At 32.5% G+C, this 26,951-nt stretch overlaps 1 protein-coding gene across 6 annotated transcripts in view; it reads right to left on the bottom strand.

The window, feature by feature from the left end:
- Positions 1-26,951, bottom strand: part of LOC410470 (putative polypeptide N-acetylgalactosaminyltransferase 9) — a 322,421-nt gene that overhangs the window by 142,346 nt on the left and 153,124 nt on the right. For all 6 annotated transcript variants that reach the window (XM_006565071.3, XM_006565066.3, XM_006565069.3 and 3 more), the window contains one exon: positions 19,854-20,061. The gene's annotated coding sequence lies outside the window, so the exon portion shown is untranslated. The remainder of the gene's footprint in view (positions 1-19,853; positions 20,062-26,951) is intronic.

The raw sequence follows: 26,951 nt of genomic DNA, 5'->3' as shown, positions 1-26,951 counted from the left end.
CCCCCCTCGGCCCTTTTGCCTTATTATTCTCGTCCCGTTCTTCATTTATCCTTTCACGTTTTCCTTTCTTCTCTCTCTCTTTCTCTTTCTCTCTTTTGTTGTGCCAGGAAGAGACGAGAAATAGGCCATGAGATTGAGAGCAGGATTTTTTAACGACTTCGTACACGTTCCTTCATCTTCTGGAAGAGGAGTGGCCGACCTAACCTCCTGATCTCATCCTGGAACCTCACGATAATTCCTTTGGGGGGGAAAGCACGTGTGGTACAAGTATTTTCTAATCAGATTCTTGTCTGTCGATCCCACGAGTCACCAGAGATTCTTGGATACTTGGACGATGATAGAGATGAGTGTGGGACTGGTTAGAAAGAGGTTGGATGAGTTCATAGACTTTGGAAGGAGGAGGAAGAATGGTAGGACGTAGAGAAGAAGAAATGTGAGAAATGAATTATTACATCGATGATGGTTGTAATATTTAAAGAGTAAAACAAGTTGCAAGTATCGTGTTTATTTAAATGATTGAGTTAATGTTTAAAGTGTTTTTTTTTTATTTTAGTCTAGACAAATTTAATTTACGTAGTTTGAAAATTTCATCCGTTGATGTCAAAAAATGTAAAAATCGATGCGTTTATTCGGATTATTATGTTGATTTATTCAACCGACTAGTTTTCATACACGAAACTTGATTTACGAAATTAATTTCACCGTTGGTGATATTCTCGACCGACTGGTTTTCACTTGGAAAAATATTTAAACGATTTATTGGATCAACTTCAACGTGATAAAATTAATTTAGATAAATATTCAGATAAATATTCCTAGCCGGAATATTAATATTTTATTGAACGCCATTTTCCAAAAACATTGGATTAATAAACCAAATTCAATAAAATTTGCCAATATAATCTGTATAAATTTCACAGAAAAATATCGTTTTCATCACATTACGTTAAAATCTATCAGAAAATTCGTCAACATAACTTTACAAAATTTACACACCAAAATAAATCAACTTGCTGATAAAAAAAGTCTACTAATTCGATTCGAGAGAGGAAAAAAATTTTGAAATATTGCTTTAATCGTACGTGCCAGCAATTTCAACTTTCATAATGTTACGCCTCGAAGTAATCAGTTCGAAAACAATTCTATCTTCTATAAATAACTAATGGCACTTACTTAGAGAAAGGAAGAAATATCGTTCCAAGTAATTCTTTACCGTGTTCCAATTACGCGAAACCGTTTAACAAGACGTAGAAATTCGCGTGCACATCTCTTATTTTTACGAAAAGAAGAATGAAGTTGCAATGTCCGAATTGAGGTTATGAAGAGGAGGGGAACGCCCTGTGTGAACGGCTATAGAACGAATCTAGAGCTCAATTACGCGGCACACGAGCCAAGTATTTTGAACTCGTTCCCTCGGACATTGGTTAGATTGAGTAATGCACATCTGCAATGAGTGAATGACAGTCTTCGCTAAATTGACAGTCTTCCGGTTGCATGCTATCAGGCGATTATCGGGTTAGAACCGAGAACGAAATGGACGTTTTAAGCAAGATGTCAGCTATTCGAATTGTTCTCGAGATTGTGCAAGGGAAAGTCTTAATTTATTCGTGGTCTTGCATCGAGCGAAAGGGAAGAAATAGAAATTAAATTATTGCAATTTCTTTCAAGTGAAAAAAATATTTCAAAATAGAATACTTTAAAGGTAAGAAATTAACAGAGTGTGTCTTTTTTTTTTCTCATCTCTAGAAAATAGTACTAACATTGTTACCAAATACTTTAGTTTCCTTTATATTTTTCTCTGTTTTTTTTATTTAACTTCACGTTATCATTAACAATTATCATATATCTTAAAATGTTTAAATTATGTTTAAATTAGTAAATTTAATCGATAAAATAATAATTTTCGAAAATAAATAATAAAATATACATATTTTTCGTTTCATCGTCATAAAAATAATCTTATTGTTTTTCTTGACAATCGTTTAATTTTTTTTTTTTTTTAAATTCGATTAATCACGGCAGTATTTTAAAATTATATCGCACAATCATTCTCATATTTCAAGCTCAACCGTCGTTAGGAAAATTGCCAAATGCGAACATTGCCCCGATACGAATTATATTTCGATAAGGATTATTAGCTGTGACGTTGAAACGTTCCAGTCCTGTCTGGCTTTCGTAGGATAATATTTGGGTAGAATTTGCATGGATAACGGGAGGACATGTGGCGTACCATCGATATAAAATATGTCGGTTTTATTAGTCGACAGATGAGTCGATTAAGAATCGTGAAACGAGAGTTAAACCAGTGCGTGCGTTTTGCGCTTTTATCGTGACGCGATTTTAAATAGTAATTTCTACTAAAATTGAGGGGAACTCGCATCGATATTTTGATCGATGAACTTGGATCGTTTTTTGGTCGTGAAACGGCGTGAAATAATAATAATAAATAATAGTTTGTATTCTTTTATTTTAAATTTAAAAATATAATTCTCTTTATCTTTATAAATGGCTAAAGTTAAAATGACAAATGACACGCTTTTTTTTCTCGCTCAAATTTACTAAAAATAATCTTCTTTGACAAAATTAATTTTTCTAAGATTTCTTTGACAAAATTTCCATTAACACTCAAGATAACTCGTAAATAATATTCTAATCTTAGAAAAAATTCAAGACTAAAATAATCTTGTTTCAAAACAAATAATTTATAGAAAAAAAGAATCCGTTTCATTCATTTCGTTCATTTGCAAATACGAAATATTTCAATCACAAATAAATTAATTATTAAATATACAAACATACGTACACATACACACATATATATTTAAAATTAAAATCTTCATTTTCAAAACTTAACGAGCTATTCTTGAAATCCCAATATTTAATTAAATGTATAATTAAACAAACTTTAATTAAAAAAGAAAAGGAAAAAAATCGTAAAAAGAATTTACAATCTTCGCGATTATCCATACCGCCATCCAACTCATTTCACGAGTCACTATAAATCAAGCATCGCGATGCATCGCCTTGATCAACGTGCGAAGATCGCAGCAAAAAGCACGTGCAAAGAAGGATTTTAATCGGCGGTAGATTAGCAACAACTGCGGATAATCCGTGAAATTGCGTGGCAAAACAGGCGCAAACACAAAGGGTCAGTAGCCTGGACGTGTTGCAATGAGCAAAAGCTTGCTGGCCTCGCAAACTGGTTCCAACCAGGAGTCAAGATCTAGATCGCGACCTTCTGCGAGAGCTGCGACCTCGGAACTCGACTCACTCGTGAAATTCGATGTTGGAAGATAAAAAGCGAAACGACCAGCAATTCTGAGCCGCTTTCTGACAGAGAGACGCTTTTATTTTTCATTAAATGTTCGAGATTATTTCAAAACTTGATAAATATTAAAAATGGCAATTAATGATTCCCTCTTAACTCCTCCTTTCCTTCACTCTTCAATTGTTTATGGATTCGATTATATTCGAAATTATATTATTGTTCAATTGTACTTTTACGTTAAATTTTCGTATCGTTGAATCCAATAATTTAGATAAATAATAATATTTTGTGGATATTGATCATTGAATGCAGATTCGAAGATAATCAAAGATAAGTCGAATTTAATTAATTATTATATGGAAAATTTTTTTTTAAATTCAAAAAGTTAATTTTTAAATGGATTGTAACGAGATTTTTAAAGAAATCGTAACACACAATAGAATTTAAGAATTAATTTAAGAATTGATTAATTTTACATTAAATTTTCGTATCGTTGAATCCAATAATTTAGATAAATAATAATATCTTGTGGATATTGATCATTAAATGTAGATTCGAAGATAATCCCAAGATAAGTCGAATTTAATTAATTATTATATTTTTTTTAAATTCAAAAAATTAATTTTTAAATGGATTGTAACGAGATTTTTAAAGAAATCGTAACACGTAGTAGAATTTAAGAATTAATTTAAGAATTAATTAATTTTGCATTAAATTTTCGTATGGTTGAATCCAATAATTTAGATAAATAATAATAATATCTTGTAGATATTGATCATTGAATGCAGCTTCGAAGATAATCCCAAGATAAGTCCAATAACGTTTAATTAATTATTATATGGAGAATTTTTTTTTTAAATTCAAAAAATTAATTTTTAAATGGACTGTAACGAGCTTTTTAAAGAAATCGTAACACGCAGAATTTAAGAATTAATTTTCGCATTTTTAGAAGTGAACACGAGTGCAAAAATGAAAATACAAGGATAAAGTGGAACAATGTATAAATAAGGAAAGTATTTCACGGGCAGAGGAGAAATACACGACGTAATATCTGCATTACTCCTAATAAAAACGCAAATTGCATTTTCCCGCGCGTTCTCCACCACTACCAGATAAAGGGACATCATTATTTTTCATTCGAAGTTATTATAAGATAATGTCAAATATTAGTTGATATTAGTCTTAACACGGTAATGCTTTGCAAGCAGATTAGAACAAACGCGTCACGAAATGATAACAGAAGGTGGTATTATTTCTTTTCCGTTCAATTTCGATTTGTAGGATCGAGCATTACGATCTCGTTAGCCGACAATTTAACAAGATTTGTTATTCAGCTCATTATTATACAAGGGAAATCGTAATCCCTGTTCGTAAACATAATAAATTCAGTTTCGCTTCAGTTTCCTGTAACGTTTATATCTTCAATCATACAGTATGAATTTGCATACTATTTGGATAATAGAATATATGAGATTCCGTTTACAAAATTGCTACGATTTTGTTGATAAATTATTCAACGAATTTTCATATTTGTCATATTTTTACAAAATTTTGACAAAATTGCATCATTATATTTCTTCTCTCTCTCTCCGGTTCTTTTTCGGATGTTTATGTAAATTTAAATTTTTTTACGTAAACTAGAAAAATTATAATACGTTTCACGCATTAAATATCGCAATTTATAATTCGCAATAATTTATATGCGCTCTTACATCTCGCGTGAATTCGTTTATCGCGTCGAAAATAAAAAAAATAATTAATTTTTCTTTCGAACATTTTTCTCTTTTCATCTCTTTCAATATTGTAAAACGAAAATTGGAATGTAAAAATAAATGGAAGTATCGTATTCGCGAGAATTTTTTTTTTTTTTTTTTTACATATCTTCCACCGTAACAAAATCCCGATCGAATTCCTGGCAGGGAAGAGAGAAGAGAGAAGAGAGAGAAAGAGAGAGAGAGAGAGGAGGGGAAGTGGACTCATTTACGTCGAAACGAATTTAAATCTCCTATCGGCCGCAGGATTTGATTGAAAACGGGTCTCGGTTAACTACCAAACCCCCCTCCTCTCCCCCTTCCCTCCCTCCCGTTCGTGCACCAGACGTGAATTTCGAAACTTCCATTCATTTTTCACGTTGTTCCCCTTCCTTTCTTCCTTTTATTTTCAACTCGGTTAATTCCGGACGAAACTTTCGTTGTTCACGATCCATTACCCGAAGAAATCACTTGTACAACGATATATTGATCTTCTACTACTTCACTTACAATAAGATTTTCATAACGTTGGATAGACGGTAGAAAAAATATCGACGTGTCATTCCATTCTTCGTAAACGGAATCTACGAATCGATTGATCGATCGATTAATTCAAAAATTAAAATTAAAATTTCACGATGATTAAGGAATCAATTCGATTCAAACATCACGTGATCGATACTCATTCGATAATTTCATCGCAACAAATACGCGATGATTCTTGCCGAGGAGATCGAAGTCGAGAGAATCGACTCGACGTTCTCGATCTTCTTCTGAGAAAAGGAGAAGGATCGAGGAACAATTTTCTCGCTTCTTAATCCGACAGGAATCCCGCGCGGGATCATCGAAACCGATTTACCTTCACCCCTGACCTTCCTGCAACCCGACATTCCTCGTTTCTCGGGATCCAAACCAGCCTTCCTTCCTAGCTAATCTCGCTCCTTCTCAAACGTCGAGTCGAGAAAATCGGGCGGAGGATTCGCGTTTCGAGAACGTATTTTACGAGAGGGATAGAAGCACTTTTATCTGAATTTCTAGACGGTTCTAGGGAATCCATCACGGTTTTCGATGGAAAATTCTGATGACCTGTGGGACGTCGTGTTAAAGGCGACGAAATTCCTCCTCTGAATATGTTTATTAATAATTTTCCACCTGCCCGGTTCCACGGATCGTCCCGTGTTTGCTCGATAAGAGGCCGGTTAAGGATCACACGAGGCTGAAATTTTTCCTCCTTTCCTCCTTTTCAGGGGATTATGCGAGAATTCGCCCGGCGAATTTGCTTTCTTCCGTGCTTCCCGACCCGCCGGGGATATATCTCCTTTCTTATTTTTCATCTCTTTCGATGTTGCAAAGAGAGATTTTACGCAGACAGATTTGGAAAAAATGATAATTCAAAAGAAAAAAGTAAATAAATAAATAATACTCAGAGACATGGATCAAAGGAGAATTTATAGTTTCATTTTTCTTTTTATCGTAAATAAAAATTTTACTTCTACGTTCTTAAAATTCTATGCCTTCTCATAATTTTGGAATAATATCATAAAAAATGAAATTTTTGATAAAAGATGATTTTCAATTGAATAAAACTTCAAAGTAACGCAAGATTGTTACAAGATTAAAAAAAATAATAATAATGCAAAGGGATGCAATGAGCGAGCGAACAAGAGAGAGAGAAAAAAAAATGATCTTTCTTCAAACATAAAATCGATTCGAGCAAGCCGGTGCGGATAATGAATTATGTAAATTCACGTGGATAGGCGGTGAATTTTGAAAATCGCTTCGAAAAGAGGAACGTGGAAATTCCATCTCCTGTGGAAAAACTCGTGAAAGAGAGAAATTCGTGGATCGCACGTGACTTATCATCGTGACCAGTCGTTTCCTCGATGCTCGAAATTTCCAACCAACTCGACAAATTGCCGGATATTAATTCTTCGTTTTCGCCACGTGACGCTATTATATAGTATATAATAGCACAGCTACAAAGAGAATTAAAAAAGATGACGAAAAACTTGTTCGATTAATTGGATATTCATTGTAGATCAACGAAATGGAAATATTTCGATCGATTCGTTAACATTATAACTGCCGATGATGCGACACTAGCGCCACGTGACGATTAATCAACTGATACTTACGACGTGGATGGATTCGACGTGGAACATTTTCGAAGACATCACATTCTAAAAACGAAAGCGAACATAAAAGTTGACGCACAAAAATAAGGATAAAGATTTGTTTGTTAATTTATAAAGGCTTTGGAAAAGAGAGAAATTGAAGGAAGAATGAGAAAAAAAAAGAAAAAATGGAAAATAGAATACGAATGATCAGGAGCAACGTTGGAAAAATTCGACCAGCTTCAACGAATTGCAGTTATTAATTCTCAGTTTTCACCATCGATCGTTCACTTGCCATTATTCAAAACTACCGGAAGCCACGTGGAAACGAATCGAACGATCCGGAAATATCGGCCATGCAAGTTGCACAGATCGGGAGGAAAAGTAATTAACGATAAATCCGTTTCGTGACATTTTTCCAACCAGCTATAAAAATTTCTTCTCTGTTTTTATTTCCTCCTTTTTTTATATATATAATAAAAAATTATGCAACGAATATTTTAGAAATTAAATTACATTAAATTATTTAAAAATAGAATATTATAATATTTCAAATACAGCAAATAGAAAAAAAAAGGATTCTTGAATAAAAATTTTTAAATTATGAAGTGAGAAAAATTGAAAATGTTTAAAGAGCAGTGAATAGAAAAAGGTAAATATAATTGAAAATAAAGAAAAATAAGATAAGCTCGAAGATAATTTCTTGTTTCAATTTCATAGCAAAGATGAATTCATTGAAATGTATTGTTATTGTGTAAGCCAACATAAATTCAAAAATTCGAAAAATTCAAAAGTAAAATGTCACTCGATCTCGATGTCAAATCAAATTATTAAAAACATTTTAACAAAATATTTCACGTACCACAACCAATTATTCGATGCAAATCGATGCAAGAAAAAAAAAAATAACTAAATAACTAAATAAATAAAGCAACCTAAAAAGTTGATATTACCAAAAGAAAAGAGGAGAGAAAAAAGAAAAATAATTGCATAAATCAATGGCAAGATTGAACATTTCCAATCTGCAGGAAAAGTCATCACGGAACGAAATCGATTCGTGCAATTACGCTCACGTGTACCAAGAAGCATGCGTTTTTTACGTCTCAACGATTCAAGATCGATTCTCGAGAGTGGTTAGCGGTTACCAACGATTGGTACGATGACAAGGTACTATTAATGGCCACCGTTGATTAAAACGATTGGCCGTGGAGTACACCGAGAGGGTTTTTACTACCACGCTCTCGTGTTCTCGCGCAATAAAAATATATCCTGATCGGTCACGGAGATGATAATTGTCGGTGGTAAAAAAAAATTACAATTAATCGTCCCGCAGCGAGAAAATTCGTTATAAAATAATGAGAGATCTTGCGATGTTGACGAGCGATAATTTTTTTTCTACGAATTTGAATCTGATATTAAATTGATTCATATCTTTTTCTTGTGAAAATATTTATTCATCAAGAGCGTATATATATATGAAATATATGAAATAATGAATCAAGTATATATCAAGTATCTTGAGTGATGCAAATGGATGGAGAATGATTTTATTATTCCTTTAAAGCTCAATGTTTGGTTAAATTTTCGGTAAGAGAATGAAATGAATTTTTTTTTTTTAGAATGAATTATAAATAACGATAAAAATATATTTAATTAGTTTAATAAATAAGGATCGAGACAAATGTAAAAGTTTGTATACAGAAACTTCGATTGAAGCTTATTTATTAAGTGTATAAGCTACTTTACGTTAGATGAAGTGAGATGGAGATAGAGAAAGACAGCTTCATCTCTGTTACACCGCCACGCCACAGTGCGGCGCTCTGTGTCATCGTTTTATTATCTCTGTCTCATTTCGTTCGATATAACTTCAATTTCTTGTAACAAAGGAATGAAAAAAACCTCAACCAAAATTTTCGTATGATTATTGTTAAATTTTATCATTATTAAATTTCTGTCTCGTACGTAAAGAATAATATTTTTTCCCCTTTAAAAATTAGTATAAAAATTATTGAATAATTAAAATAGGGAGTAAGTAGAAAAAGCAGATAAAAGCAGATAATAATCCAGGTGAAAAAAACTTTCCTCTCGGTTACACAATGCAGTTATAGAACATCCTATATACAGTAAAACTTCTACAAGCTATTATTTAGAATCGTGCTTTAAACCATGCACGCTAGAAAAAGCGGAAATACGTAGAATTTATTTAACTCTTTGCTAAAAAATTAAATTATTTTACTGGAAAAAATTATTCATAATTACATTTTAATTGCTAAAAGATTAATATTTAAAATTATAACAAGAACTATTTAAAAACAGATACAAGAAAATGGAAATATTTTGCGAATTTTATCAAATTTCTATGGTTAACCATTGCATGAAAATTAGAGAATACGATCATCTATAATCACATGCTTGGAAGAAATCGCTCTATCATGCGATACACATTTCTCCTTTTAAGATTGATGGATCAGGTAAACTAAGTTTAACAAGTATTGCATTACGTTTTATGGATAAATATAATTTTCGAAATAAAAAATATTAAACGCATAAATATTATCGTTATAATTCATATTATCATTTCGAAAAACATGAAAATTTATCATCATTTCCACGAAGTTCCTTAAAGTTAAAGTTCGTAAATACTTGTTTAACGATATAAACCACTCGAATATTAAAATTCAAAATTATTCTACAAGTTTCGAAATTTCTTCTGCATTCCCAAACTTCACACCTCTCTAACCTACCACTTACTTAGAATTGTCAACTTTACTTAGAATTTCAACGTCCAAAGGAATTGTCATCTTAAATTTTACGAGATTCAAAAATACCAAGTTCCAATCTTTCTCGATATTTCTACACCAATATTTTTAATACATAAAATTAAAATACTCCACCATATTTATTTTTTATTTCCACCAGTACCATTCATCCAATAATAAATATCTTTTATATTTTCTACATCGAGATTAAATTAAAATAACCGCAACGAGACAATAAGAGGAGGAGGGAAGAAGAGGAGGAAAGAATTGCAAAGAGAATCGAAGAAAAACAACTTGCCAACAAAAAAAAAAATCCAAGAAAAACTCTTAGCCAACAGCATGGAACAACTCGGTCAATTTCCAAGTACACATCGAAAACTTGATGGCAATTTCTGATTGCGCTTGTCTACCGGTTGCCAAAGAATCGGAGGGAAAAGTCAAACAGCGGACAACGATACGGAGATTCGAAAGTTGGCGTTGGCCAGCGTGGGGAAGAGATCGAGCATCGACTTTTGCCACGTAATCCAACCGTTATTCATAGCCACGGCATTACCGAACTTCGTAAGTAGGATTACAGGAAGCAGCAGTAACCCAGGACCGCTTCCTTTCCAACCGTAGAAATCACAGAAGGAACCTTCCTCCTGTTAAGGAAGAAACTTCTTAAACCATCCTGCACCCACGATTTTCCTCCTTTCGCCCCGACTCCTCTCGCTCGCAGTTTTTTCCTCCTCCATTCTCTTTTCCGCGAGGTTTCGCGCTGGATTTCGAGCTATCCCCTTTGATCGCGCGTTTTTCTGCAGAGGATAATAAAAGAGGAGGGAAGAATTTTTTTTCGAGTTTGAGGATTAATCAACTGATGTTCTTGCGACTTCTTTTTTCTCAGACAGATTTTATTTTATTTTAAAAAAATTCCTCTATCTTGGATCTTAAAAATGTAAAATTTCTTGCTTTAGGATAATTAATGATATGTTTGATTGTAAATAATTTTTTCTTGAATCAAGTAATTTGAAAACAATTAAATTTTGATCAAAGACACAAAAGATGAATTAAAATATGTGAGTGCTATTTTTTCTTGCGAAGAATTTATTATCGCGTTGCATAGAATCAAAGAAGAAGAAAAAAAGGAAAAGTGAGGTTAGAATTTCTCCATTATCCCAGCAAAAATTCTTCGTGATAAAATTTAACGAGATAAGTTACATTGTTATCGATGTTAAAAATAATCTATAGGATCTATAGGAGTGTTTTCAAATGAATATCAATATTTAAAATTGCAAAATTATCGGAAGAAAAGAAGAAAGAATTAATCTGCTTAAGATAATTCGCAACAAGATTGTCAATCATCGGCTATTTTATTTCGAACAAAGCAACAACAACAATCTGCATAAAAAAAAGAAAAAAAATTCAATAAAACCAGAGATCCTGTTTCGAGGTAATTCTCCATTTAAGAATACCGGCAACAACATCGAAAAAGACACAAAGAAATCCATTCGCAATTAAAGGCTGTTTCGCAACACCGCCTTAAGCATCCGTCGCTGATCGATTCGAAACGTTTTACGCTTCTTTTATTCTATCCGACGCTTGCCGGGAATCGGCTACAACTTTTTTTTCCTTCCCAAGAAAAGAAAACCGTGTTACTAGATGTCCGTGACATTAGAAACTCGTCGATTTTACAGGGATAAAGGTGCTCATCTCTTTCTCTCCCGGATACGAGGACGAGGATTTCGAATATTCGCTGATTCACCCGTATTCTGAACATCATGAAGTATGAAGTGATTGAAATACTGTTAGTTTTGATAATGACGGTGATCAAAAGGATGCACGCGTGAAAGTCACAGTCTGGTAAGAAAGTCTCTCTCGTTAAGACGATGTCTCTCGATGATAAATGAAACGTGAACGGAACGAGAATCGAAGAAACGAACACAATGCGAATAATCGTCATAATGCAGGATGATTGATCCATGGTTAATTAACCACCTCGAGGTGTTAAACTCGTTTCGTTCATCTCGTAAAATTATCATAAGTGAAGAGAGAAATTTATGAAGATGCTTTTGATATGATAAATAATTTAATCGTTCAAAGTCAAATAATTAAACTATTAAAAAATCTGGGTTAATAAAATCAACTTGATGATAATTTTGTCTAATATTATTAATATTAATCTAATATTAATTAATAAATTATCTAGAAATTCGTACATTCATCGTGGTGAGTAGAAATTATGATACCCTTTGAAAATTAAAATAAGGATGTGAAGAGCTTCTTAGAGTTTTTAACAAAGAATTCATGTTAAGGTATATGAAAATTCTTTACGTAGCACGGTGGCACGAGCAGAATTTTGTTATTAAAAGCGCGCGTTGCGGGGAAGATAGAGAAGAAAAATATTTGACTCGAAAACGCGCCGCTTTTTCTTGCGCGCGAGATAAGTTACTTCGTTAAAAAATAATTTCGAAAGTATAAGCCACGAGCTTGTAAATAACAAATATTATTTTGTACGAGAGAGAGAGGGAGAGAGAGAGAGGGAGAAAGTAGAGGCACGCGCGAGATAAAAAAAACTAAAAGGTGAATACGATCTTCAATTCTTTTTCAAACATTTTTCAAAACGAAAATTCCTAATACACAGAAGACAAACATTAAAATTAATTTTTTCTCCCATAAAAACTATTCTTTTTATGTACACACAGTGTAATAATATTACGTTTTAACACTTTAAATTCTTATTAATGTTTGTGTTTCTTATTAATGTATTAATTAAAATTATAAAATCGATCTTCAATTCTTTTTCAAACATTTTTCAAAACGAAAATTCCTAATACACAGAAGACAAATATTAAAATTAATTTTTTCTCCCATAAAAACTATTCTTTTTATGTACACACAGTGTAATAATATTACGTTTTAACACTTTAAATTCTTATTAATGCTAAAGAATAATCACAAAAATAAATTACAATTTTCCAAAAGGACTGTAATTTAATTCATCAGTGCTCACGATTTTTCAAAAAGAGAAAAAAAAATATTTCCAATGGATACATTTTATATATATATAATACATTTTGAAAGCGATGATTGCTCGTAAGAAAAATCGATATTCCGATATTCCAAGCGAGAGAGATAAACCCGAAAATAAAATCTAACGAGCAACCTATCGCCGGATCGCACAAAAGTGCGAAACGTCGATTGTTCTGAGAGGATGCGGAATGATCCTGGCCGCATCAGAGAATAACGAATAATCGCCGCGTGGCGGTCGGTGTAAAACCGCCGAAACCCGATAATTGTTATACGTTCGTTCGATAATTAGCATTCTATCGGCGACCACCGATAATTTGCCGGAACGAAAAAGTTCCATCGCCCCATCCAAAGGGAATTCGTTCGGTTTTCATCGGGGAATCAAGGGGTTCAATCGCGTATAATTCGATTAATTTTCCAGAGTATTGGCCGGCTGGTAATTTGCTATATAAATTCATGGAAATTTCATTCGTGGAAAGAAATTATAATATCGCGAGTGTGCGGGGGAGGGGGAGGGAAAAGGGGAGAGAGAGAGAGAGAGAGAGAGATTCGAATATATTTATTTTGGAAAGGAGGATGGAATGGAAAGTGAAGACAATGGCTGCCGCTATTTTAGTCGACGATCGATGGAACAAAGGCGATCTAGTTTTCTGAATGATTGAATATTTATGCTCCTTCTTCTTCTTATTTCTTCGCGTTTGAATTAAATTTTATTGTTTCGCTTCGATTTTCTTTTCTTTTTGAATAAATACGAATAATTTATAGCGATTTACATCAATTTTATGTATTCGTTTCGTGAAGAAGGACAGGTATGAATATTATTTATCTCTTTCCATTTCTTTTATTTTAAAAAATGTAATACGCTTTTGCACGAAAATTTTCATCGTTTCTCAATCATTTTAGAACCCATTTTATGAAATGTAAATCGAATAATCAATTTTGGCTTCACGATCCACGTTAAACCCTTCCTCGAACAACTTTCACCCATCCATATCCTCGAAGATATAAATTCATTCTGTCCCGTCCCGTGGTTCAGTTCGACCTTGGACTCGGTGGCAATAATCCTCCCACCAGGAATGCGGACTTTCACGGCACACACGCGCATTCCAAAGAGCACGACACCCTTGCACGTGCTCGACACCCACGCGGCCAGTCCTCGCGCGTCCATAAAACCGATATCGCGACCTCGAGGCTGCGATCGATCGCTTCATCGCGCGTCATCGAAATTATCATAAAATCGGTTGCGAACCGACTAACCACTTTCCCTTTCGTAGAAAATACGACGGTATCTCACTTCATCCGAATTGGAGATGGAGATCTCTAAAATCAAATAGAGAGAGAATGTATGTAAAAAAAAAAAATAATTTTTAAAACGTTCGATTAAATTATCTTTCATCGTAAATATCTGAAAAATTTCTACTCTTTCGTGCGATTTTAATTAAAAATATCATTACATCACGTATAATTTAAATTCCACAGATTCGATTCAATATCGAGAATTTGAAAAATATTTTTCCTTTTTTTAAATTACAGATCTTAAATAGAAGATGAATCTTTAATACAAGTATTCAAGTACAAAGTATCTAATTAACGAGAAAGATATTCATCTTTTCAAATTATTTATCCCTAAAGGAACACCTTTTCTCTCTTCTTTCTTTAGAATTTCACCCATTTTATCTCGTTACATTCAGAAGGAGCAAAATCAAATTCTCTGCCCTCCTTCCTTCCCTCTCTTCCTCCCCGTCAAAAAAAGGAAAAATAGATCGCACTTGAGAATTCATTCGACATCGCGATCATCCTCTTCGTTGGAATACCGCGAAGCCAAGAGATAGTAAATAAGTAAGTAAAGTAAGTAAAGTAAGTAAAGTAAGTGAGCGAGCGAGCGACGGAATTTTTTTTTTTGCGGGGCCGCAAACTGCATCAAGATATCTTGGAAGCCGGCAGACACGATAATCGCCATCCGTGACCTTACCGTGGTACGTTTAACCTATGCTAAGGGCGCTTTTTCATCGTCGACGACTCAGCGTGTTTGAAGATGACGCCTCGAGTGGAAGGATGATACCATTCTTCATATTTAAGAGGATCAGGCTGCTTATGATTGCTTAAGATCTCCCCTCCTCTTGTCCAATTTTTCCAGAGATATACATTGGAGAACAGTTTAATTTTGTTTGAGAATTTGCAATCTTGCGTCGTCCTAATCGATTTGAAGATTTTTCGCGATGTTGGCTGTCTTCGTTCGAGCGTCTCTTTGATCACTTGGGTGATTACTTGATTCCTACGATGGGTTTTTGATCGTTCGATTTGGTAAATTCGATGAAAAAGTTGAATGCAATGATAGAATGGATGGAACGTTTACAAAATTTGAATCGAGTTCAATGGATATTGAAAATGGTTAATTATTAAATCCAATTTTCACTTCACAACGTTAAAATTTTCACGATTATAAAATATTTATATTCAATCTTCGTTTTATCTATCGAATTGAAATATTTCGCTTGATTTTTTGAAATATCGTGTTTTGGATAATATATTATTTAAATAGCAAAAAAAAAAAGAGATCAACTTTTCTGAATGGATTAAAACAAAACTTTGTCATGGAATGAACGCGCGATATGGATGTTTAAAATGTATCGAACTTTTCGTTTCCCCTTTTGTGTTGGGCAAGCAAATTCGCGACAATTCTTGATTCAACCTTTTACCTCTGGCTATTCGATCAAAAGTCCATTTACCTTCCATTTAAATTTGCCGCGTTATCCACCGCTCTTTGAAAAAAAAACTTATGCGATTTAAGCTCTCGCCTTTCCTTCGCTATTCAAATTTCTGAATTTTAAAGAAAAATCCAATTAAAAGTGCATTCCTCGCGAAAATTGTCAAATGCAATTTAAGTAACTTTATCGTCTTTTAAAAAATTTTCCCCAAACCTAACCTAACTTTATTCTCCAAATTTTAGGACGCGAGAAAAAGAGAAAGAAGGATGCGAAATATTAAAGAGTGTTCGCAATGCGAAATTTTCGTGGAAAAATTTGCGAAATTGAACGAGGTCGAAAGTAAAGTTTTAGGAGAATGATCGATCACGTGGATCGCAGAGAGGTTAGAGCACAGCTGGACAGTCATTAAGCAACGTCGTCGCCCTTAATGCCGACGGAGACACTTAAAAAGTAATTTACCGGTTGCACTCGTGAAAAAGGAAGCGCGACGTCGGCTGGAAGTCGCGATTCTCGACGTTAATTGGAAACACCGGAACGTCGGAGTATCGGGACAACTGGCAGAGGGGAAAAAACGATCTTTTTGGTCGGGGAAAGATCAAAGGATCGCGAATTTCCTGGCGGTTTCCTTTCCAGCGTGCTGATTAGAAAAACAAAATTTTTTCTTTTTCATATTTTTATTCAATTGCAAAGATTCACAGATTTATTTTTTCTCAATTAAACAATTAAACAGTTGAAAATATATCGATAGGAAATTAAGATTTTCGATTATTCGAAAGTGATTTAAATAAGAAATATTTAATTTACAAAATTGTTGTTAAAGTTTCGCGATCTTTAAAGATTATATACTAACTTTCTATAAAGTTAGTTTATATTTATCATCATTTATCATCAAAATTATCATCATTTTCCAAAATGTATCATTTAAAAATAAACGAGCATGAAGAATTCGAATTCACAACACTAATACTATTTTCACGACTATACTAATTTTCTATAAAGTTAGTCTATATTTTCCAAAATGTATCATTTAAAAATAAATGAATACGAAGAATTTAATTCGAATTCGCGAAAATATATCGATAGGAAATTAAGGTTTTCGATTATTCGAAAGTGATTTAAATAAGAAATATATAATTTACAAAATTGTTATTAAAGTTTCGCGATCTTTAAAAATTATGTACTAACTTTCTATAAAGTTAGTCTATATTTTCCAAAATGTATCATTTAAAAATAAATGAACACGAAGAATTTAATTCGAATTCGCGAAAATATATCGATAGGAAATTAAGGTTTTTTTCGATTATTCTAAAATGATTTAAATATATGATAAATGATTTAAATGATTTAAATAAGAAATATATAATTTACAAAATTGTTAAAGTTTCACGATCATTAAAGATTATATACTAACTTTCTATAAAATTAATTTATATTTTCCAAAATGTATCATTTAAAAATAATTGAACACGAAGAATTTAATTCGAATTCGCGAAAATATATCGATAGGAAATTAAGGTTTTCGATTATTCGAAAATGATTTAAATAAGAAATATATAATTTATAAAATTGTTGTTAAAGTTTCGCGATCTTTAAAGATTATATACTAACTTTCTATAAAGTTAGTCTATACTTTCCAAAATTATCATCATTTTCCAAAATGTATCATTTAAAAATAAACGAGCACGAAAAATTTAATCCGAATTCACAAGCTTCAAAGGTTAAATCACGTTGTATAGGTTATGTTTCGTAGACCAAATCATAATTTAAAATTACTACATCTTTTTACTTTTTTCCTCATTATTGGCCTATCAATTTACATACACAAAATTAAAGTTACAACGTTTATTACAAGAGTTACCATCTTGCCAAAATTTCATCACTTACGAGTAAACAGCGTACAGTCGTTTTACAAAGGGAATCGAGCGCGAGTGGTCGTCGACATCCATCTTCTCAAAGTTTATTAAGCTAATTAACGCGGTTTTGGCCACGGGTCAAAGGGAGTCGAGGAAAATGGTTAACATTTCAAACTCGTGCACTCGTCAAAGAAGACAAGGATTTCCATCTTGGATTTTCAGCGCATCCTCGATTTTTATTTCGATGAATAATATTATTTTCTCGTTTATTCGAGTCCCTTTGTTGGAAGGACAACAAAGGGCTGGGCCAGGCGTGGATACCCGGCCCAATGGTACACGATATCCGCGTATCAGTTCGAACACGTGTGCACCCTGCGAGATACGGTGTCCATTGTCCATTAGCAACACGTGCACTTCCGGAACTGAGATTAGCGCGATACCAGAAGGTAAAGATGACGAAAGAATTTTTATATCAAGTAGAAATCGATGTAGAATTTATCTTTCTTTTTTTTAATTACTTTTTAATCAGCAGAAAGATAGTTTGATATTAAATGTCTTGGAATATTATTTATTATTATTGTTACTGTTACCATTTTCTTTTTCTAGAAAAAAGTAATTAAGCCAGAAGGGGGGAAAAAAAATAGTAATATCATTAAGTTATATCAGAGCGACGAGAAGAAATTACGTAAATCTCTTTGAAGTTTTTATCGTGTAAAAAAATAAATTCTAAAAGACTTAGAGTTTGAAGTCTACGAGTTTGAAGTATTTTACCGTGAGAAATTAAAAGAGAGGTATTATAATTCTACTACTAATGCAACGAAATGTTCTTGCAGAACATGTGGCTGTTGAATTCAGCAGACCGAGCTGTTATTGTCCCAGGACACGTACACGAATGATAGAACTGAAATTAGCGTCATCAAAGCGCCCATATTGGGTGCACAGTGAACTCGTGAAACGTCCATTATGCGGATTGGTTCGCTAAATAAATGTTTCATCAGAATTATTAGGAATCTTCTATTGTTGATTCGCCGATATACATCGGCCTTAATAAATGATACGTGTATTTATATTCGAATTTATCGATACGGGTGAAACAAAGCAGCAAACTTGTGTGCGCAACAATATTGTGAAATTAATATTATAGATATACCGTAACGATTCGTTAGAGAATTATACGTGATAAATTAAACTAAACAGTCACTGAATTTTAAATAAATTCATCTTTCCGTGTTATTCAACGGAATTTATTATTATTATTATTATTATTACACCTGAAAAATATTAATTTCCTAAAAAAAAAATAATAATCATGAATAAAACATCTTTAGATTTATTTAACAAGAAGTTTTATCAACAGAAAGATATTTATTTAAACAAATTCTCCAAATGATTCCATCTATTAAATAATATTCCCTACTTAATGAAAAAGAAAATTTCTACATTCTCTCTCTCTCTCTCTTTCTCTCTCTCTCTCTCGCTTCGATATATAATAACGAATTGAAGAGGAAAAAGCTTCTGGATTAATTCTCATATTCTATTCATTACTCGTTACTAGCCCGGAACGGCGTCACTATTGCTCAAACGAAATGACAAACGATGCTCGTTAAATCGAAGGCAATCCCGCTTGTAGAGGCGGATTTCTGCTTACTCGAAAGTGCATCTCGAAGCACTTACGTAAGCAGTGACCTATTAACTTAAGATAGTCGGGGGCGAATCGACCACGCTACAGAAATTATCGGCGGCCGATAGTTATCAAAGCGTCGAGTAGGCCCTACAACCGGCCGATTTACCGAGTTAATTAAACGTGTTAACGAAACCCTCCCGGTTTCCTGGTTAAATCGCGATCGAGCATAAAAATCGAATCATCGATTCTCTCCTTCGATTTAACTCGTCTCGAATATCAATCAGTGCTCGAAAGCAAAAGAAGATGTTTTATCGGGAGCATGGATTTAGAACTTTGCTCGTTTCGAAAAACAGTGTATTTTGAGAGAGAGAGAGAAAAATACTTGTTTGTTATACATAAATAATGTTATATAAATAATGTTATACATAAATGTTATACACAAATAATGTAAATAATTAAGAAATTGTTTTTTATCCCCTGTTAAAAAAATATATTTGCATGTTATTATACTTATTTATATACCATATTTATATATTATATTTATATACTTATTTATTTATTATTATACTTATTATTATACTTATTATATACTTATTATTATACTTATTATACTTATTATTAAACTTATTTATATCATTATTTGCATAAATTTTCAATTTCTTTTCAACTCGTTATTTTCCCCTCGAAATTAGAAATTCGAAAAATTCACTTATTACCTGGGACGAGATAAGGAATAAGAAGAAATAATATTCTAAAATAGTGAAACTTACCTTGGTGAGAATCGTGGGAACGTTCTAGGTTCACAGCTTCCGATCCGACGAGACGATCGACTTCCGTTCGCTATTCATCAGCTTTCGTTCTCTATATACGAGAAGACAATCTCTCACGAAGTTGTCGGGCCCGGGCGAATAACCGTGAAAGTTTTAGGAACCGAGTCGGAAAACTGTTACTCGCGTAGACACTCACGCCTCGGTGGCTCTGAAAATAAAAGAATCGGGATCTGGTAAGCAACGTGGTAAAGCGATTAAACTCGTGAAATTTTCTCTCTATTTTTTTTTTTTTTTTTTTAAGTACAATTTCTATCTCGAAACGGAACGATTATAAAAATTCATTGTTTTTGTTTTGGAAATGAAATTTTAAATCGCGTATTTGGATTAAAGTTTCTTATTTTTTTTTTTGAGGTGAAAATAATTATTAAGGTAATTATTAAGGTGATTAATTAAAGTGATAGATAAAGGAACTATAAATTACGTTAAATATTGCGTGATAGCTTAATTGACGTGTTATTAAAGAAAATAAGGTGTTTCGAGGCTGGAACGCTCGAGTAAGTAGTATTGACCGATGCGTGGTCAGACATTCCGCTTAAGGATCTCTTTATGGAGAAAATTAAAAGCTTATTATTGAATTTAATGCATTTACATAAATTTTAAAATTCTTATTCGTTTCTTTCTGTCGCATAATCCATTAATTTTATAAATATCAAAAAGACTACATTTTTCTTTCTCAATAATAAAATTCCACTGTATCTTCGTAATTTCGTACATTTCCAAAAATCTGTCTGAATATTAAACAAATTCTAAATTTTCCATACCATAAAATTTCAAATATCTTGAAGAGAATAAAAAAAAAAATTCTCGATCTTTCAGGAATTCAAAAGATACTAATTTGAAACTTGAAGGATATTAGAAAATTGGAATGTTCAAAGATTATAAAAATTTGAAATTTAAAACTATATTTGAAAATTTATGAGAACGGTCAAAATTTGCGATTTCACGATTCTTTCTCCAACGTTCTCTTCGAAACCATAAACCAAAATATTCCCGTTTATTTCGTCCCATCGCCTCTTAAATAATACTCCCTCCTAATCCTCTCCCTTAAATAATATAACTGAATATAACAATCACTTGTACATTCGTTATTTCGCGCTTCAAAAGCGGAACGTGGTTCGTGGTAATTACAACGCGTGCACATCCACGGCAAAAGCAGACATTGCTCACGCCATTTCGCGAAGAGGGATGCGAGAAAAAGAGCGAAGGGGCGAATTAAAGAAAGGCAGGGAAAAAGGGACTCGATAAAAGAGAGAAATAAAAGAGAAAATCAAATTTTTCGAGATGTTCGTATATAATAGCCAACAAAGGATAAAGAAAAAGAGCTTCTAGGTGAGACGAATGAAAAAAAAAGGGGAGATGATAATAATTACAATCACTAATAATTACAATCACATTTGTTCTCGTGATAAAGAGGACGAAGAACAAATATGGAGAAAGCAACGATTCTATTATAATTCGGTGGATAATTATTTATATTATATACTTTTCCATTACTAAATTTGCAAATTTAAAAGTTTTCTGAAATTAATGTCTTTTTTAATCAACCTTGTTAGAACAAATAATTAGAAGCAATTAAACGCATTATATTGCAAAGAAACGTGTGATGTGATAGTGTTAAAGAAAGGAAATGTTTAGAATGAGTATATAATAAATATTTATATATGCAAATCGGTATGAAATTGGAATATGCGAGTGTTGGATGTGTACATTTATTCCTATATTCGTCACAAATGGAATAATAATAAAATAATTAATATTGGCAAACGCGATTTGGAATAATGGGAATGAAATTATCGATGCAATTTTATCGATGCTTTTACAGCTCGAGGCGAATTTCTATTAAAATTTCTATGAAAACAAAGTATTTATTATAATAAAAAAACAAAGTTTTTTTTATTATAATTATATATATAATAACTAAGAAGAAGTAAGAAGTAGAATTGTTAATTTAAAAAAAGATACTTCTCTGCATCCTCTGCATATTTATGGATATACGAATACACTTCATTTTATAGAGTTGCAGGAATTATATAAGCCATCAAAAATTTCCACATCGTTGGATACATTTCCTTCGTTTCTTTCTTCTTTCATTATCCTCTTTCACCGCAAAGAATAATATATCTCTCTTGTTTATTATTTACCGTTTGCTCGAAAAATAACGATAATGAAGAGTTTAATTAAACGTGCTCTCCGCCCTTTGGTCGAAGAAAAAAATGATGGGATTACCGTTGAAGAAGCATTCAGAAATGTTTCCATGTGAACGGAACGAGTTTCTTAGATCCCCCTTCTGAATAAAACCCAGGGAGAAATGCAAAGGAATGAGTTGGAAAAGAGCAAACGATGCACTGAGGAGACAAACCTATACCCGCCCTTTGATTGTTCATTATAACGTTATTGGTCGAAAAACTTGTCGCAAGAAATGACTTTTAAGAAGAAAAAAATAACATATTCGGAATAAATAGTTGAAATAAATTTAACGATAAAACAAACATCCATTAATAAGCATTGCATTATTACAGAAACATCTCACGAAAATTAATTACAATAATTTCTAATTACGATATAATGGAATCTCTTATATTGATCACTGTATTATCCCTCTCCTCCCCTCAAAAATCCCTCTCTTTGATTGTTCATTATACCGTTATTGGTCGAAAAACTTGTCGCAAGAAATAACTTTTAAGAAGAAAAAAATATATTCGGAATAAATAGTTGAAATAAATTCAACGATAAAACAAACATCCATTAATAAGCATTGCATTATTCGTTATACCAGAAACATCTCACGAAAATTAATCACAATAATTTCTAATTATGATATAATGGAATCTCTTATATTGTCTCCTTCCTCCCCTCAAAAATCCCACCCTTTGATTGTTCATTATAACGTTATTAGTCGGAAAACTTGTCGCAAGAAATGACTTTTAAGAAGAAAAAAATAATATATTCGGAATAAATAGTTGAAATAAATTCAATGATAAAACAAACATCCATTAATAACGCGTTGCATTATTCGTTGCACCAGAAACATCTCACGAAAATTAATCACAATAATTTCTAATTACGATATAATGGAATCTCTTATATTGATCACTGTATTGTCCCCCTCCTCCCCTCAAAAATCCCTCCCTTTGATTGTTCATTATAACGTTATTGGTCGAAGAACTTGTCGCAAGAAATGACTTTTAAGAAGAAAAAAATAATATATTCGGAATAAATAGTTGAAATAAATTCAACGATAAAACAAACATCCATTAATAACGCGTTGCATTATTCGTTACACCAGAAACATCTCACGAAAATTAATCACAATAATTTCTAATTACGATATAATGGAATCTCTTATATTGTCTCCTTCCTCCCCTCAAAAATCCCTCCCTTTGATTGTTCATTATAACATTATTGGTCGAGAAACTTGGCGCAAGAAATGACTTTTAAGAAGAAAAAAATAATTCGGAATAAATAGTTGAAATAAATTCAACGATAAAACAAACATCCATTAATAAGCATTGCATTATTACAGAAACATTTCACGAAAATTAATCACAATAATTTCTAACGATATAATGGAATCTCTTATATTCCAAAAAAAATCCATCTTTCACTAAAGCTTAAATTTAACATGTTATTTAATCGAGTCTCGACTCAATCCCTTCTCCTTTCTCCTTTTTCGATTCTTATTTAAAAAAAAAATTAATTCTACTTCATTGTAGCCCATTTTTCAGGAACGAATTAACAAGTGAATACGGAATATTCGTTGCCGCTACGTTTCCCCGTGGTGGGATTCGTCGCGGCAAGGGATTACAGTTTTTATTCGGGACGACAAGAAGCGAGGAATCTGGAAAGGTTTAAACACGGGGCACGGCTTCGAGCGACACGGTGAACCGCTCAAAGACGCGAAAGACGCACGGAAACAGGAAAGGTAGACATTGTGACTAAGCGTCAACGACAGTAGAAATACCGGTTACGCGGCTGACCGTGGAACATGCACGATAAAATCCCTGCCGGCTTAACGACCCAGACGTTTCGCCATGCCACAGACCCACAGCTTCAATTCCACCCCTCGAGTCTGTGTGGCCGACGAATAAGGCGGGAAAAACGTTTTTACGCGACGCTGAAAAACTCGCGCTCTCTTCCCTTTTCCTTCCTTTCCTTCCGAGATTTTCCGCTGAAAGGAATAATCCTCACCTCTCGCAGCCTGGCGATGCCTCTCTGTGATTTTTTGATTTTGTGGTTTTATCCGCAGGATGCAGGGAAGGGGAGGGAGGGGGATGTTACTTTGTGATTTTTCAAGCGTGCGAGAGATTATTATCTCTTTTAATTTTCCGATTTTCTTTCCTTTTTTTTTTTTAAAGTGTAAAAGATGTTACTTAGTGATTTCTTGATTTTTAAGATTTTATTGGATCATATCGTTATCTTTTTTTTTATCTTATGATTTTATGCTTTTAACATAAAAGCAACAAGTTATTTTCTATTAATTTTTGAGATTTTCTGCAGAATAAAGAAGAATAAACTGCAAATAACATAATTTTCTATTTTTCTCGTTTCTCTTTTCTTCATCAATTTTTTTCTTTTTTGAATCAATTATAATCTTTTAATAAATATATTCTTAAAAGAACTTTGTTACTTTTTTCTTATCTCTCAAAATTAAAAATTTTTTTTTTTTAAATATAAAAGATATTACTTAATGATTTCTTGATTTTTGAGATTTTATTGGATCATATCGTTATCTTTTTTTTTTATCTTGTGATTTTATGCTTTTATGTTATTTTTTATTAGTTTTTGAGATTTTCGAAAGTACTGCAAATAACATAATTTTCCATTTTTCTCGTTTCTCTTCTCTTCATCAATTTTTTTCCTTTTTTGAATCAATTATAATCTTCTCTAAGAAATATATTCCTAAAAGAACTTCGTTACTTCTTTCTTATCTCTCAAAAATTTTAAAATAAAATATCCATCCACAGAATAAAATTTCCTCCCCTCGAACATTTTCATTTTCATTTTATTGACGAGAAGAGAAACGATTAAAATTCCATCGTGCGACAAAATAATTTTATTCGATTTTTAAAAACGTCAAAATAGGGGAGCGAAGAATAAAGGTGAGATTGTTGATGATTCTTCGCCGGGCCTGCAATTCGTCTTGTACATGATTAATTTGATCGAACGGGTAAGGGAGAGATAAAGAGCCATCCATCAACAAGCACAAGCAGCGTCAAGCTTGCTTCCTCAAATATTAACACAATGGCAACATGGAGCGGCAACAAGCCCCGTGCTTTCCACCTCGTGAACCGGAAGGGCGAGAAACAAGACAGAAAGGAAGTTGCTGCGTAACGGATGCCTATAGTTAACCGAGATCATGCTTGCATGCAAGATCATACTTGCGTTTTTTTCACTCGTCATTTTCAAATTTGCGAACATCGTGAATTTGACACGATTTTAATCGATAAATAATTTATTTATTATTTATTATTTTTACTTTAAAGAAAACTATCCTTAACTATTATACCTCAATTCGATCGTCGACCCGTTTCAATCATTAATCGAATAATAACGCGTGACAAATTTGTGGAAAATTAATTTTTTCTTCGTTTCAATTTCGCAACTCGATTTTTCATCAGAATATGGTATCGTATTTCGCGATAAAACAATTTCATTGAAAATATTCGAAATATTCAATTTCGAAATATCGAATCGATCGATTGAAAGGAACGAGACAAACAAACAAAACTCTCGTCCCAAGATCTACGAAACGTTTACGTTTCGAAAATTCATTTTGAAAATTCGAAATTCCATCGCACAAACGAGCCGAAAACAACCGATTAAATATAAACAGTAGTGGCAATTACTCGAAACAACTCGCTCTCCCTTCTCCCCTCCCCTCCGTTCCAAGAGATACCAAAAACCGCAAACGATTTAAATTGTAATCCGGAACACCGGATGGAAATTTGCTCGTTGAAGGGGGAGGGGGGGTGGCGCAACAGAGGGAACTTGGACAGCTGCAGTGAAAGTACTTCGGCTCAAGAGATTCGTGTTTGCTCGTAAGCCTCTGCAAGACCGTTTGCGGTCAGCCGCGGAAACGACGAAAACTCGGCAAAGCTCCCTTCGAAAATAAAATTCGACCGAAGAGAGCGAACCCCTCGAAATCCTTCTCAGAGATCCGGCTCAGGGAATTTCCGCGTCCCTCGTTGTTCACCCTTGATACTCTTTGGCGAGATTCGTTTTTTCGAGTAATTGTATCGGTTTAAGTCGATAAGAACTTATTATCATTATTGGGCAAGAAATGGAGAATTGATAATTTGTAAAATGAATATTTTTTTTTTATGAGTATTTTTAAATACCTATAATCATTTTTTTTTAATTTGCTTGTTTTTCTTCGTTTTTATTATACATTCCTTTTTTGAAGAAATATAGATATTTGTGATTCTTCGTGTAAAAAAAGAAAAGTAAGTTTTTAAATAAGGAATTTTTAAGTTAATTTTTAAGTTAGTTAAGAAACCCTTGAATGGAGAATTGATAATTTGTAAAATGAATATTTTTTTTTATGAGTATTTTTAAATATCTATAATCATTTTTTTTTTAATTTTCTTGTTTTTCTTCGTTTTTATTATGTATCCCTTTTTCGAAGAAATATAGATATTTGTCATTCTCCGTGTAAAAAAAGAAAAGTAACTTTTTAAATGAAAAATTTTTAAGTTAATTTTTAAGTTAATTAAGGAACCTCAAGAAAATGTTGCAGCAGAGAAATTGTTATTTTTAAATATTTATAATCATTTCTTTTTAATTTTCTTGTTTTTATTATACATTCCTTTTTCGAAGAAATATAGATATTTGTGATTCTTCGTGTAAAAAAAGAAAAGTAACTTTTTAAATTTTTAAATTAATTTTTAAGTTAGTTAAGAAATTTCAGGAAAATGTTTCAGCAGAGAAATTGTTATTTTTAAATATCTATAATCATTTTTTTTTTAATTTTCTTGTTTTTCTTCGCTTTTATTATATGTCCCTTTTTTGAAGAAATATAGATATTTGTGATTATTCGTG

The sequence above is a fragment of the Apis mellifera genome, linkage group LG13, assembly GCF_003254395.2.
Source record: "Apis mellifera strain DH4 linkage group LG13, Amel_HAv3.1, whole genome shotgun sequence".
In the NCBI taxonomy this organism is placed as follows: Eukaryota; Metazoa; Arthropoda; class Insecta; order Hymenoptera; family Apidae; genus Apis; species Apis mellifera.
This window is presented reverse-complemented; position numbering and strand designations above follow the sequence as displayed.